Consider the following 16,848-nt stretch of genomic DNA (forward strand, 5'->3'; position numbering starts at 1 on the left):
CGATCAGTGGTAGCACAGGTAAGTGGGCTTCCACAAAAAAAGGGGGAAGAGGAAGCTTCAAATCCAGTCAGTCAGCAGAGGCTTCGAAGTGCAGACCTTCTCAGCGTTCAGCATTACTCCCTGGAGCACGGCACGACACCGCACGTCTTCTGAGTCTCCACTTTCCCCTGCAGCCTCCGTGCCCTCTCAGAGAAGAGACAATTGTGCCTAATTTTATATTCACTGGTTGAATTTCTTTAAACCACTTTAAATATCACAGCAGCATCCTTAACCATAAACAGAAATGTTGTTCTGAACTGATTATTTAAATGGGTTTGTCACTTTCACAGACTGGAAATTGTTTAGGGGATTTTGTTTCCAAAAGAACTTTAGAAACTACTTAGCAAAGATCTTTTATTAAAGTGAGACAAGTGATAAGGAACCAAGTCTTTCTGAAATTACAGATTATGAATCACTGGAAAAACTGATGGAGTATGCATATCAAATCTGTGCTTGAAAACATCATATTGCCAGAAGGCTGTGACTGGAATGGAGAGTAGGAAAAAGATGGAAAATATCATTGACGAATGTGTAACAATGATCACCTAGATCATTTTTGGCAGAAAAGCAGACCTGGTAACTATATTTTTGCTTCTCTACTAGACATTACCAACCTTAGATGCTGAAAAAAGGTACTTGTGTGATGGTTCCTAGCAAAAGGAAAATCAGAGTATTTTAAAAGATACCGACATGTATGTAAGCTGTTTGCTTACAATGGCAATGCCTTGTTTTTAAATAATGGTGTTGGGTTTGTGACAGTTATTTGATTCTGATATTTGAGGGCGTGATGACTATATATAATCTGCGAAAATGAGGGGCACCTGGGTGGCTCAGTTGGTTAAGCTCCTGCTTTTGGCTCAGGTCATGATGGGGTCCTGGGATCAAGCCATGCATCACATCAGGCTCCTTGCTCAGTGGGGAGTCTGCTTCTCCCTCTCCCTCTGCCCCTCCCCCCTGCTCTGTGTGCGCGCATGCTCTCTCTCTCAAATAAAAAAAATACATATATATAATCTAAGAAAATGAGAGAAAAATGTCCTCAAAGGTCCTATGGGTGAGAGCAACAGATTGACCCTGTTGAGTTTTGCTCCTTCTCCTTCTTCCTCCCCACCCTGCTCCTCCGCTTCCCTCCACCCCTCCCCTCCACCCCTCCCCCCTCCTCCTCCGCTTCCCTCCCCCCTCCCCCTCCCCCTCCTCCCCCGCTTCCCTCCACCCCTCCCCTCCCCCCTCCTCCCCCGCTTCCCTCCACCCCTCCCCTCCCCCTCCTCCTCCGCTTCCCTTCACCCCTCCCCTCCCCCTCCTCCTCCTTCTCATCTCCCTCCCTCCTCCTCCTCCTCTTTCTTCTTCTTCTTCTTCTTTTTTTTCTTCTCCTCCTCCTCCTTCTTCTATATTTTATAAAGCAAGGGGATTCTCTTTTAGGACCCTCTCCAATATCCCACTTAATGAGTCTTCTTTGAGAAGTCATGACTGCACCAGGGAGCTCTATTGTAGGTGTTATTTGTGCTTGTCCCTGTAGAGCAGAAAGAGTTCGTGAAGTTAAAAAAATAGGAAACAAAAAGAAAACCTATGTGTTTGAGCTTGAAATGTGGACTTCCCCTCATTGAAAGTAGAATGGTCTTTTATTTCTCTGCATTTCCTCTAATAAGGAGCAGAGAAAATGATGAGTAAATGATTTTGAATGCATGAACAGTCACATTCAGACTGGAGCAGATTTCTGTACAGACAGAATCTAGTATGTAACATACCTAGAATTGATATGATACCTCAAAAAAGATCAACTAAAAGTCTCCATTAAAAACATTTTTTCTAATGGCGAGAGAATTGTTTTTCTCTCATATGTCCTCATAATACCACTACTTCTTAGTAGACATTACCCTTTCTGGAGTAATATTGAGGGAAGCAGATTGTGGAAGGCTTCATAAGAAATGGCAAAGAGTTTACACTTGATGCATTAGCTCTGGAGAGTCACTGAAGGATTTAGAACATCGAAGAAACTTAATGAGAACGGATGTGTACACGACGGTTGGGTCTGGGAGCTAGGGAACATGAGGGAGGATTCTGTTATGACTTCTCCAGGTGTTGCAGGAAGGAGAACTGGTCTCAGGTAGGGTCAGTAGAAATGGAAAAGGGACGGATATGAGAGGTATTTTGAAAAATAAACTCCTTGAGAGCTGGAATTCTGTCTCACTTGTCTCTGTGCCTGCTCATGTAGGATAAGGGACTCTCAGGATCCAGTAGGCATATGTCGGTGTAAATTGAACTGTGGGACAAAACATAGCACATGAAGACTACATACAAAGCAATAATGCCTACAAGGCCTCTGGTGGGTTGTTTGAGGGTGAAAATTCAGTTATATTTTAAAAAATGATTCTAAATAGGAAAATGGTGATATCCTTGAGAGAGACTTCTCTGGGGTGAGGGTCAAAATCAAACACCAATTCCATACTTAGTTATGGTACCTTTGAGCTGTCCCCACACACAATTCCTTGATCCTTCTCTGAGCTCCAGGGACACTCAATTCACTAAAGTGTATTGTTGCTCATATCACATCGTATTACTATTAGTTCCCTCCTATTATAACTTCTTGAAGGCAGGGACCTAATCATGTTGTTTTTGAAAAAATTGAGGTATAATTGTCATTCAGTAAAATGCACACAGTAGTGTACAGCTCAGTTACTTTCTACCTATGTATACACCCAGGTAGCCACTGCCTAGATCAAGATGTAGAATAATTAAATCACCCCAGAAAGTTCTCTTCTGCTCCCTCTCAGTCAAAAGTCAGAAGTGTCTCGGCCCCTGCCCCAGGTAACCACGATTCTGACCTCTATGGTATAGACGATTTTTGCCTGTTTCTGAATTTCATACAAATGGGAACGTTCAGTGTGTACTCTAGGGCTTCACAAGAGGTTCATTTGTATCACTGTATTTATTGGTTGCTCTTTTTAATTATTTTTCCAAGGTTTGAATGTTTCACTTTCCTGTTGATGAATATTTGAGTTGTTTCTGGTTTTGAGCTCTTATGAATAAAGCTGGTATTACATTCTGTGCATGTCTTTTTGGTGATACATGCACTCATTTCTCTTGGGGTATGGACCTGGGGGCAGAATTGCAGGGTTATAGGGTAAGCACATGTTTCACTTTATTAAAAAATGTCTAATCGTTGTCCAAAGTTGTTGTAGCATTTTACTCTCCCACTGTTAGTGAGCCTTGCAGTTGGTCCACTGCCTTACCACACTTGGTATGGCCGGTCGTCTAATTTTGGTCATTTGGGTGGGTACGTAATGCAGGTTTAGTTTGTATTTCTCTGGTGAATAATGATGTTGAACACCCATCCATTGGCTTATTTGGCCATTTGGATGTCTTTTGTAAAGTGTCTCTTCAAGTGTTTTGCACATTTTAAAAACTGGATTGTTTGTCTTGTTAATTAATCATGTTACTTTTTTGGATTCCCAGCATTCAGTATAGTGATAATTGACAAATATTTTTATAGGTTTGTTGAATGAGACAATGAGAGTAAATAAAATTGGCTTTATTTGCAAATTTTTCTCTGTCACTGGCCATTGGAAATGGGTTGTGGAAGTAATTAGCTTCTATGATGCATTTAAATTTGTTGGTTTTTGAAAATATCAAGACATAAATTCTAAACACAGCTGGTTGTATTTGTGATAGAGCACTTGTAATTTTACATTAAATTTTGGTTCATTCATGCATGCATTTAAAGTACTCATCATCATAGTGTCTGGAAGCCCAGAAAGATTTTAGACCAGAATACAAATTGTAACATTACTTTCTGTTCTTTCATCATGTTAATAAGGTAGATTAGATACGATGTCCAAAGTGTAGGATTTATTCCATTAGTTACATTTTTTATTTGATTTCTAGACTAGGAATGTGCTTTCAAAGTCCTTAAAGATAAATAAACTTTAAAAAATAGGGAAAAAATTTAAGTCCAGGTTTGAGTTTATTTTATGTTTTAGTAACTATTTTTTATTATAAAAGTAGAGGCCACTCAATTTTGAATATTTAGAAAATATAGTAATATAAAAAGAAAATAATCTTCACTTGACCAAATCCAGATTCCCACGCTGAACATTTGTCCTTCTTTCTGCGCTTTATACCCATGCCTGTGGGTGTGTGTGTGTGTATATATATATATATATATCTCCACATGTATGTGTACATCTGCGTGATCTGTGTAGCTATATGTTTATTTTTATAGTTCCACTCAACTTTCTCTTACGGTAGATTATGATAGCTCATTAGTATATTCGTAGACAGAAGAAAGTTGGCTGTTTGAGGTCTCTGGTATCTTTTGCATAGCGTTTGCTTCATGTAGCAAGATTGAAAATGGGTACTTAGTAGTCCTTTTCCACTGCCTGTGCTTCTTCAGGATGGGAACTGTGTCCATCTTTCCCTTCCTGCTGGTTAGCGCCTAACATTATGCCTTGTGTATGCGGCAGACACTCATCGAGTGTTCGCTAACCGGCCTCTAGAGGGCAGCTGGCTCTGTTAGACGCATCACCGCGGCAGGGACAAGGCCAGATTCTGTCCACTAAGTCAGAGCAGGCTGTTCTATGTGGTCCCACTTAGGTGAGTGTGGAAACTCCTGGTTTGCTTCTATGCCTGAGGCGTTGTAGACTCAGGAGCTCAACAGGATCCTTAAAGATCTTCTCATTTAATTCTGTGCATCCAGGCAGATGAATTGCTAAACTCTAGGACAGCCAGGAAGTCTCTTGAAGCTTTTTAAAGATGGAGACTATTGAAATATTTCATCAAATGCAGTCTCTTCCAAACATTATTTTATGGGTAGACTTAATCAGTTATTTAGTTATGTTTGAGATAGCTGAGTTTCAACTTTGACTTTTCTAATGTTAAAACAGATAATTATAGGGGTCCCTGGGTGGCTCAGTCAGGTGGGCTTCTGGCTTTTAGGGTCCTGGGATAGAGCCCCGTGTCGTTGGGCTCTGCACTGAGCGGGGAGTCTGCTTGAGGATTCTCTCTCTCCCTCTCCCTCGGCCCCTCCCTCCCTTCATGCAAGTGTGTGCTCTTTGTCTTTCAAATAAATAAATAATCAATCAATCAATCAATCAATCTATAAATCTTTAAAAAAAAATAACCCCAGGGGCGCCTGGGTGGCTCAGATGGTTAAGCGTCTGCCTTCAGCTCAGGTCATGATCCCGGGGTCCTGAGATCGAGTCCCGCATCGGGCTCCCTGCTCCTTGGGAGCCTGCTTCTCCCTCTGCTTCTCTCTCTCTCTCCCTCTCTCTCCCTCTCTCTCTCTCCCTCTGTCTCTCATGAATAAATAAATAAAATCTTAAAAAAAAAATAACCCCAGATAATTATAGTCCACGTTTAGGTGGTAAGGAGGAAGTGATAGCAGAAAGCAGTATGCTGAATTTTAAAGAGGTTTATTCTCTAAATCGTGAATATACAAAGTTATAGCTTTGTGAATTAATATGACATATAGATTTAAAATATGAAAATTAAATGTGATTTTATAAAATCTCACTTATCAAGAAATAAACCCAAAGGAAAACATAAGTATAATACAAATAGTTACGCCTGATTAGGGCATATTTTCCCTTAGACTAATAAATGCTTTGTGTATAAGGTATCTCCAAATATTATTTTCTTTAGGATAAAGTAAGCTTATGTGGATCACTCATGGAAACTTTACATGAATGTACAATGGACATTTTTTAAAATTTCAAAAGGTTTAATTAATGCAAATAAAAATGGACCCAAACCGCAAACTTTCCTCTCAGGCAAAGGATGATGCCAGGTGTGTGGAAGGATGCCTCCTCCTATATCCTAATCTTCCCAGAGTTTTCAGCTGGCGGCGGTGGGGGGTGGGCCATCTAGACAAATTCTTTGATAGGCCAAGATGGCTCTGGAAGTTGAGTGTGTAAGCTTTCTTAGTCTAGGAATTTTCTAGGTGCTATAATGTTCAGACTGTGGGATATTTTTACCAGCAGTGATACTGAGCAGCTGACCCCAGACACCCTGTAGTATAATGAATGCAAAGCCTGTGCATCACTGCTGGCCCCGGACAGGGTAAAATGATTCTTCTTTCCCTTTTTCTGCACCCCTCCTTTCCATTAAGGTTTCATTCCTTAGTAGGAAGAATGAAGCTTCTGATTATGATCAGAGTGCATCAATTGTATCTTTACAATTGATGATGGTTAGTAAGTAGGCAAATTTCTTTAGTCAGTACACCCAACATGGCTGAAATCCTGCTATAAATCAAGTTCTTCTTACACCTGAAATATCAATTTAACAGAGTCTAAGAAAACCCAAAACTTGGATGAGGTTAATGAATTTAAGTTCCTTGAGCAGTCAGTCTCACATCAAAACACTTAGTGGGGTTAAAATAATTTCATATTGTACATATTGCAACTTATTTCATGCTAAGTATAGAGCATTAAAATATAGTTTGTGCTTTATGTGAGTAAGAAGATGGAATCTTTTTATGGTTTACTCTTTCAAATGCATCCTTTTAAAAAAATGATAAAATAGACACATTCTACTATTAATCCCCAATGTTCCCTTCCTTATTAGACATCAGGTCTGTTGATCAGTGCTCAGGAGACCTTGTTGGCCCCACGTGTGTTTAAAATTGCCAATTAGCAGCCCTGCCCAGATGCAGCTTGTTACCAGCCACAAAGGAGGGATGTTATTTAAAAACAGGCAACTCTTTTCTTCCATGATTGGGCTAAAAACATGCAAGTAGGGCTATAGGAAACAAAGGATAGCTTTGAAGTTTTTTAAATCCTTCTACAACTGAGAGCCATTGCTGCACATTTTCCTGCAGGCTTCAGTACCTCTCCTCTGAGTATAAGCACCCTGGAGACTGGAGGCGTTGTTTTGCTTCACTCAGTGTAAACTGCCTTGAGACTCTCTGACATCATTAAGTCAAATTTTAGCCCAGACATTTTGTTCAGACCTAAACTCTGAATGACACTTGTTCGGTTGATTAAGAGGGAAGTACGATATCTGAGAACTGCTCATAATGTGATACAAATGCCAAAGGGTTCAACTTGAATTTGAGATATTTTTGTATCTCTCAGCTCTCATTGTTTTATATTCTGATGTAAAGATTTTTTTTTTTTCTCCTTCTGACACACTTTGGCCTGGTTAATAATGCCTCAGGTCTGGGCCATGTTTGCTTGACAAGTATGGTATTCTTCTTCTCCTGCTATTTCCTCCCACTTCAACTTCCCACCTCCCATCTTCTGTCCCCAAAGAAGTATTTGCCTTTTCATTTGTAATCTTTCGTGGTTTATTATTTTAATACTGTGAGTCTGAGTATGAACCTATACAAAAAGTTATCATCTGAAGAAAATAATACTGGACCAAGTTTATAAAAGATACAGAAATCCAGATAAATTCATTTAAAACAAGTATATCCTTAATGCTGTGGGGATAAGCCCTAACCACTGACTTTGAGTATAATAGAACTAACAGTGTCAGTGATAGGAGTGTTAATATTTATTGCAATCTTATTTTATGGCAGACATTGTGGAAGGTATTTTACATTCATAATCTTTTTTTTTAAAGATTTTATTTTTTTGTCAGAGAGAGAGAGAACAAGTGGGGGGGGGGGCAGGTAGAGGGAGAAGCAGGCTTCCCCCCTGAGCAACGAGCCCAACGTGGGATTCGATCCCAGAACCTGGGATCATGACCTGAGCTGAAGGCAGATGCTTAACTGACTGAGCCACCCAGGTTGTCCCCATTCATAATCTTTTTTTTAAAATATTTTATTTATTTATTTGAGAGACTGAGTGAGTGAGAGAGAGCACAGGAGCAGGGTCAGAGGGAGAGGGAGAGGCCAAGCTCCACTGCTTGGCAGGGAGCCCAACATGGGGCTTGATCCCAGGACCCTGGGATCATGACCTGAGCCAAAGGCAGATCCTTAACTGACTGAGCCACCTCCCCCCATTCATAATCTTCTAAGACAATTTCAACGGTCCCCATATTCCAAATGAAGAAATTGAGGCCCTGAGAGGTTAAATAATTCCTCTATGATCACACAGGTCAAATGGGATCCAGGTAGGACAAAGATTTGGATTGAATCTGTCTGACTCAAAGGTGACGTACCTGCACAATGCGTTAAAATACCTGTGGAAGGCATTGGTGATGGGATGTTCAGGTGTGCAGAGGAATGTAAGAAAAGAGAAAATAATTCAAGACTTGGGTGGTCAGGAAAAGTTTTGCAGAAAAGGTGAACACTCTTAGAAGTGGTAAGTTGGAAATGTGAAGAAAAGGAGCCTGGGAGAGCTCTTGAGGGAGGACTCACATGCTCTGCAAATCTGTGCAGGGCATGCCATGTCGAGTCTGTAAGTCCTCAGGGTCTCCATGTTTGCCAATAGCATCAGGTAGCCTATGGACAGCAAAAAAATGGTGTTCCATTCACTATGCCTCCCATAGGCCTTCTGGGTACAAAACCCAGTGGATTTGGTCTGCATTATACCATTGATGGAACTTTTAGGAAAATGTCAGCATTAGTTTCAATTAGGGGATCTTATAATTTGTCAGAAACTTTATGGTTTACTTATCATTCTCAAGAAAATTGTCTTATTTTGGTCCTATCAAAGTAGAATGGGCAGCATTATCCTCATTTACTAGTGAAAAAAGTAAAGCTCAGAAAGGCTTTATAAGAATAGCATCATACTGGGGCACCTGGGTGGCTCAGTTGGTTAAGCGACTGCCTTCGGCTCAGGTCATGATCCTGGAGTCTCAGGATCGAGTCCCGCATCGGGCTCCCTGCTCAGCAGGGAGTCTGCTTCTCCCTCTGACCCTCTTCCCTCTTGCACTCTCTCTCATTCTCTCTCTCTCAAATAAATAAATAAAATCTTAAAAAAAAAGAATAGCATCATACTATAATCTTTATTGCATCTTTCTTTTTTCTTTGATAGTATCATTAGCATATTCTTATATGATTAGATATTCTTTTACACCATAATTTTAAATAGTTATGTACATTTCCTCATATTAAGCAGCGCTCTGCTGTTAGGCATTTAGATGGATATTCCTGTTTTGCGAATGGTGTGGGGAAAGGTCTCTCCTATATTGTATTTATTGTGGAAGGGACTTTGAATTTGATGATATCTATTAAAACCAAAAACATGTGTTCCGTGAGCAAATGAGTCTACACTTAGGAATTTGTCCACTAGAAGTAATCACATATGTGCAAAGCAGCATTGTTTATATTTGCAGAAATTTTGGGAACAACTTATACACTCAGAAATTACAGATCAGGTAGAACATGGTACATTTATAGATAGAAATACCCCAGAGCCATAAAAAGGATCAAAATGTGCTATCAGGGAATGCTTTCCAGAATATATTTTGAGTAAAAACATCAGATTACAAAATAGTATGAACCCATTTATTCAATGTGAGTATAGATTTATTTAATCTAACAGGCATGAGACATGTTTGGAGTACTATAAAACAGATCATAAAAAGTTATCTTTTGCAAGTTTGTTGGGCAGGTGCATGGACCTGGAGATGCTTTGTATTTTATACATTTCTGGTTTTCCTTAACTTTAATAATATTTAGACAGTTGATCCTTGAACAATGTGGGGTTTAGGGACACTGAGCTCCCACACAGTTGAAAATCTGTATATAACGAAAAACTTTACTCATAGCCTATTGTTGACCAGAAACCTTACTGATAATGTAAGTAGTCGATCCACATATTTTGTATGTGATATGTATTGTCTACTGTATTCTTATAGGAAAGTAAGCTAGAGAAAAGAAAATATTATTTAAGAAATTATAAGGAAGAGAAAATACATTTACTCTACTGTACTGTATCAAAAACGTCTACATACAAGTGAACCCATGCAGTTCAAAGCCATGTTGTTCAAGGACCAACTGTATTTATTATTATTTTTTTTTAATTAAAAAAAGTTTTCTGTAGGAAGAAATACATAAGTGTTATAGTTCCGTGGTGGACCCACTCGGCTTGGGTCGCGACCCCTCAACATAGCCGCCTGAATTCTGGTTGTAGGTCAGGTGCTTTGTGAACTGTCCCACTGCCGGCTCTGCTCAGTGGAGCTGTCCTTACTCTGGGGTCCTTTCTCCCTCCCTTAACCACCCTCAGTCCTAACACTGTGAGCAAGCCAGATGGAAGTGCTGCCCCTGAACCCTTCCATCTATCTCACAGCCTATGTTTGTCCTTCCAAACAAGGAGGTAGGAGATTTTTTTTCGCCACCTAGTTTTGTGAGAGATCAGGCTACTTCCTTCATGTGATGAATTGCATGTGGCCAGACTCTGTGCTGCTCTTCCATCTGGACTTGTCTGCACTGCACCCGGCAGCTATCTCTTGACATTTCTGGTATTTCAGTGGTTCATTTCCAGTGTTGGCATGTGCTGTGTCCCTATTTTCACATTTCCTTAATTGTTTTGGTCTGGATCAGAAAGAGGAGAGTTATCTGTCTCTCTTCATGTTTCCATCTTGACTCGGGACTCACATAGCCACACAGCAGTGAACCCAGACCCAGGAAGGTGTATCAGGCAGGGGGAGTGGTGCAAGCAAAGGCGCAGGAATTAGAGAGAGTAGGACACATTGCCTGGCATGAAGGAGATGTCGCAGGATATAAAATATGTGCCTGTAAACCGTAATGACGCCTCCATCTACTACACACACACACTCACTCACACTCATACACTTAAACACACACTCATGCTCGAACACACAGACACCTCATGACTGTGGCAAACATCACTGCCTAATTATGGAGGCTACCTCATAATGCCTCTCAAGAGCAGACTCTTCCAGCAGCCATCATCTATGGGTATTGGTATATGAGAGAAAATTCATTTTTCCATCTGCTGTGTGAAACATTCCTTGAGGCCACATGTAGAGTTGGTCCCTGTCATTGTAGTGTGACCCTGTCCATTGCACTCATGACAATACCATGCTGACAATATTTAATGGTTGAAATTCATTCTAATTTATTTAGTAAGCATATTTTTTTTACTAATCTTTCTTTTCATCCTAGGCAGGCAAATTGCCTGCCCAAGGAGATGAAGATTGCTCTGGAAAACAACATCACTATGGGGTTGGGAAAGAAGTTCAGGGCTGAAGGGTTCGTTGTGATTTAAGAGTGAGAGATAGAGCCCCTTTTCTCTGCAGATGTATAATTCATGTCTTGAATGTTTCCTACATTTTCCATTGGATTGGTATTTAAGTCTTAATGTATTGTGTTTATGCTAAATGTTTATTTGCTGACAAGATCAGTTTTAACCAATGACATGGAAATTTAGGTCATTTAAAATAGATATTTCAATGTTAGTAGTTGGGAACCAAAGATGTGTATTTTGTAAAGTTGTTTTTATTTCCAAAGCAATTAAGATGTACTTTTATGTTTGAAAGTCCACTTTTTCTCTTGAATGAGTAACCTTTTGGAGGTACTTACAGCCTAAAAATCTGCTAAAATTATGGATCGAATTTAATTCTTAAGGGGTACTTTTTGAATTCTTCAGGACTATTTCAAGTTCTCAGATCACTTCAACTAGAAAGACTTTTAATGATCACCATTGAAATGTTTATAGTTAAATTTAAATTCAGTTCTTTGTACTGAATGTCTTAAGCAACGTTCAAATTAATAAAGAGAAAGCAATATTTTCCTATAACTTTATGCTTTTAAGTTTACTGTCCAAAACAGATAAAACCAAAATAAAGGAGAAAGAGCATTCCCTCACAAACTTATCCTCCAACATCTCCATCTGCTTTCATTTTTTACCTGTTCTCTTTAAGTTTTCATCTATGTATAACAGAAATTTAAAATTTGTAGTATAACATAAAAATATTTATTTTTATTATTAATAGAAATTACATTTTACATTTCATGATCAAGCTGCAAATCTTTATAAACAATCAGTTTCTTTTCTGGTGCTATGTTTTCCATACCAAGATTTCTTGGATTCTCTCCAAACTCCTTTTCTGGTCTGTTTTCTCACTGAATTTATGTGTCCCATGGCCTCATCACGTATGAAATTATTTTCTCATTCATTCCTTAAAGTAAAAGACAGGAGAGCTCCCAAATTTTGAATGTGTTGGCTTTTTGAATGACTAAGGGGATGGGAGCTTCCTCTTTTTCAATACCGTAATTCTAGCTTTACCGAATTTCCATTTTTAAAACATGCTGTTTGTACTCTTTTAAGCCTAAAATATTTGATACTGGATGAAATTGAAATTTTCGTAGGCTATCAGCACAGCAGATCCATCTTAGTTAAGAAAAGGAGGAAAAAAAGTAACAGGTTTGTGCCCAGTAGATGCTTGGCTGTAGGACTGGCTAATGAGTCCCCGGACCCAGGATGACTTGGTGAAGAGCATGTTTCAGCTTGTCTTTCATGGTTACAAGACATTGTGGCCACTAAAGACCTTGTAGAGGAGGAAAAGTTTTCCCTTCTTTTCTAGGTTCTTTGGCTGGCACAATAATTAAACTGACATAAAACAGCTTAGTGGGAGAAAAATTTAATTTCGTATGTATGGGAACTCATAAAAAATATGAGACTCAAAGAAGGGACTAAAGCAGGCAGCTGGTATACCTTTTAGACAAACAATAAATTCGTGAAGAATTGACAAGACAAAAGATTTGGGGTAATAATTTAGTGAAGCAGTAACAAGGGTTGTTTACACAGCTTTCTCTGCCCTAAATTCCTTATCTCTGGTGATAAGGACGTTTCTCTTCCTCCAGGTACAGGGAGGGTAACTTCCACAGGGGAGATTTATTTCCTGTTTTCAGAGGACAAAGGAGGTCAGAGTGTCCTTTAATCAACTATTTCTTAAGCAACTTTAATTCAAAATAATTGATATGCCAAAGTGACATATTTTGGGGTGGCATATTCTGTTCCCCTTCAGACTGATGCCAAGATGTTTATTTCTCTAAAATACAATGACCTTGGAAGCAGGGCAAGAGTTACTGTTTCTTTATACGATGGCCCTGCATGTAATTCAGATATTAACTCTTAACCAGATTTGTGCCTCAAAGCAACTTGGGAAAGACGATTTTTAGTTTTAAAATCCAGATTTACAAATTTTTTCCATGTTGTCAAACTTTAAATTTTCCTTATGTATGTAAAAGTTCCATTGATTTTTGTGAGACAAGTTGTAGCCATATTTAGGATCATCAGTAAGAGTTTAGAATTTGCTACGCACTTATCTAAGGAATTTTTGTTTCATTCCTTTGATTCTCCTGTGAATTAGGCATTGTTATTGTTATTAATCCCACTTTAATGAAGACATGACTGTTGCACAGAAAGTTTAGTAACTTGCCCTGCTTAGGTGGAGGAGCCGGGAAGATGAAGCAGGTGGTCTGGCTCCAGAGCCTACGGACCTAGTGGTCAGCTACAGCAGCCTCCCAACATGCAATACAGCAAGAATGAGAGACTTGTTTGCTAGCTGAGAAATCTGTTCTTGTTGTGGAAGCCGTCATTGCATGAATAGGAAATAGGCGATGTTGGAAACATCTATGTTAATTTTGAATGTTTCAGAGAAGGTATTTAAGTTTCAAATTATTTGTGAACTATAGCAAAGCCTTCCCTATTTTGTAACCTCACGTAGGATGCAAAAGAACTGCTTGGATGTAATGCTTTAAGAGAAATGGGGGGCGCCTGGGTGGCTCAGTTGGTTGAGCAACTGCCTTCGGCTCAGGTCATGATCCCGGAGTCCCGGGATCGAGTCCCGCATCGGGCTCCCTGCTCAGCAGCGAGTCTGCTTCTCCCTCTGACCTTCTCCCCTCTCATGCTGTTTCTCTCTCTCTCTCTCAAATAAATAAATAAAATCTTAAAAAAAAAAAAGCTAATTAAAAAAAAAAGAGAAATGGGGACACTTTCCGGGTTTGGGTGGAAGCCCTTTCAGGCTGCATTTTAACCTCAGTTCTGGATCATGCCCTCAGTCTCTTCACACACTAGCACCACCCTCATCTTCTCTTTCAACATAAAGCATCTTTCCTCTGTTCTCTTATAATGAATGATCAAGAGATAATGTGTCTTCATTTTCATGCTAAACATCAACACTTAGACTTCTGTAGGCCAGCTAGAGCTCAGTCCAAGCAGAGCTCATTAGGATATATAAAGTAAATTTATTTATTTATTTTTAATTTTTTAATTAACATATAATGCATTATTTGTTTCAGGGGTACAGGTCTGTGATTCATCAGTCTTACACAATTCACAGCGCTCACCATGATACTTACCCTCCCCAGTGTCCATCACTCAGCCACCCCATCCCTCCCACCCCCCCCACCACTCCAGGAACCCTCAGTTTGTGTCCTGAGATTAATGGCTTAATGGTTTGTCTCCCTCTCTGGTTTCTTCTTGTTTCATCTTTCCCTCCCTTCCCCTATGATCCTGTCTGGTTTCTCAAATTCCTCATATCAGTGAGATAATATGATACTTGTTTTTCTCTGATTGACTTATTTTGCTTAGCATAATACCCTCTAGTTCCATCCATGTCATTGCAAATGGCAAGATTTCTTTTTTTATGGCTGCATAATATTCCATTGTATATAGATACCACATCTTCTTTATCCATTCATCTTTTGATAGAGATCTAGGCTCTTTCCATAGTTTGGCTATTGTGGACATTGCTGCTATAAACATTGGGGTACATGTGCCCCTTTGGATCACTGCATCTGTTATCTTTGGGGTAAATACCCAGTAGTACAATTGCTGGGTCATAAGGTAGCGAATTTTCAACTTTTTGAGGAACCCCCATACTGTTTTCCAGAGTGGCTGCACCAGCTTGCATTCCCACCAACAGTGTAGGAGGGTTCCCCTTTCTCTGCGTCCCCGCCCACATCTGTTGTTTCCTGACTCGTTAATTTTAGCCATTCTCACTGATGTGAGGTGGTATCTCATTGAGGTTTTGATTTGGATTTCCCTGATGCCGAATGATGTTGAGCACTCTTTCGTGTGTCTATTGGCCATTTGGATGTCTTTGCAGAAATGTCTGTTCATGTCTTCTGCCCATTTCTTGATTGGATTATTTGTTCTTTGGGTGTTGAGTTTGGTAAGTTCTTTATAGATTTTGGATACTAGCCCCTTATCTGATATGTCATTTGCAAATATCTTCTCCCATTTTGTCGGTTGTCTTTTGGTTTTGTTGAATGTTTCCTTTGCTGTGCAAAAGTTTTTTATCTTGATGAAGTCCCAATAGTTCATTTTTGCCCTTGCTTCCCTTGCCTTTGGTGATGTTTCTAGGAAGAAGTTGCTGCGGCTGAGGTCGAAGAGGTTGCTGCCTGTGTTCTCAAGGATTTTGATGATGGTAAATTTAAATTGCAGGCCCCTAAGCAAATTTCAGATTTAGAGGTGATTGTGTGAAAGAAACAAAGAGAGGCTGGAAACACAATAGTTGAATATGAGGAAGAAAAATAATCCTCTGTAACATTTTGCCCAGAGCCCACTAGGCTGTAACTTCCTGCTCCAGGCATCTTCCTCCTCCTCCTCACGGAGCTACAGCTGGAGGGAGGATGCTTGCTTTTAATGGAGAGTTGGCTTCCTTTTGATTCAGCTGTTTGGATTCCTTGGACTAAATCAGAGGTGCCAATCAAAGCTCTACCCTATCCTCTCTGGGTAGGATCCTTTCACTTCTGTATGGCGTTTAATAGCGGTGAAATAAGTCATCTCTGTTTAAGCCACAGTGGAGTTGGCCTGAGCAAAGCTGGACTGCTTAAAAGCGGGTATGGGTGGGAGAAACAAATCTGAGCCTACTGCTGCTGCATTTGAGGTTTTGTTTGTTTTTTTAGTTTAGGTTTTTTTTTAATTAATTTTTAAAAAAGATTTTATTTATTTGAGAGAGAGAGAGCATGAGCGGAGGGGAGAGGCAGAGGGAGAGGGAGAAGCAGGCTCCCCGCTGAGCACAGAGCCCCACTAGGGGCTCTATCCCAAAGTCCCGGGATCATGACCTGAGCCAAAGGCAGATACTTAACCGACTGAGCCACCCAGGTGCCCCTGGTTTTTTAGTTTTTATTTTAAAAATCTTAACAGGTGAAAAAATGGAACAAATTGTTTAAGATTCCAAATTTGGATTCTAGTTTGGTTTAATAAACCAAATGCTTCTGACTAATGTGGAAATTAAGCAAGAATCTTTAAAAATAACCAGTGAGATTTTGCTCATAAAAACAATAACAACAGCAAAAGCAGGAAACTGATCTTTTCTATAAGTAGGGGCTGCTCCATGAATGGAAAAGATAAAATCCCAGGGAAGTAGTATCAAGAGGGAAGAAACCAGCAGATGCACTGGCAAAGCCCAGAAGAGAATGAGATTCATGTGTGCTCACTGATTCTTGGCTTCTGTCCTTCCCTTGAGTTGGTTTCTGTTATTCGCAGCTAAAATTGTCTTCACTAATATTATAAATAATATGAAAAGCTAGAAAGCCTTAAAAGTGTAATTCATGACATACCTTCTGTAGAGAGAAGTGTATTGGAAACACTCAAATGCCAAGATCTGATTTGTTTGTCTTTCAAGGTTGAACAATGAATGTCCTCATGGGGTTGAAAGAGTTGCTACTATGGCATTTCTCAGGCCAGTCCTCCACACCCAGAGGGGTATGACAGTAATCTTTTTTTTTTTTTTTTAAGATTTTTACAATTTATTTACTTGAGAGAGAGCATGAGCCAGCGGGGGTGGGAGGAGGGAACAGCAGCAGAGGGAGAAGCAGGCTCCCCGCGGAGCAGGGAGCCCAACATGGGGGCTCCATCCCAGGACCCTGGGATCACGACCTGAGCCCAAGGCAGACGCTTAACTGACTGAGCCACCCAGGCACCCCTGGAATGAAAGTAATCTAATAGTAGG

The 16,848-nt window shown here is 39.9% G+C and overlaps 1 protein-coding gene across 1 annotated transcript in view; it reads left to right on the top strand.

Annotated features, from left to right (window-relative positions):
* The first annotated feature begins 523 nt into the window (after positions 1–523).
* GPR63 (G protein-coupled receptor 63) overlaps positions 524–16,848 on the top strand; it is a 92,561-nt gene continuing 76,236 nt past the window's right edge. The window contains exon 1 of the mRNA XM_027603987.2: positions 524–615. The gene's annotated coding sequence lies outside the window, so the exon portion shown is untranslated. The remainder of the gene's footprint in view (positions 616–16,848) is intronic.

This window comes from Zalophus californianus, chromosome 7 (genome assembly GCF_009762305.2).
Source record: "Zalophus californianus isolate mZalCal1 chromosome 7, mZalCal1.pri.v2, whole genome shotgun sequence".
NCBI lineage: Eukaryota > Metazoa > Chordata > Mammalia > Carnivora > Otariidae > Zalophus > Zalophus californianus.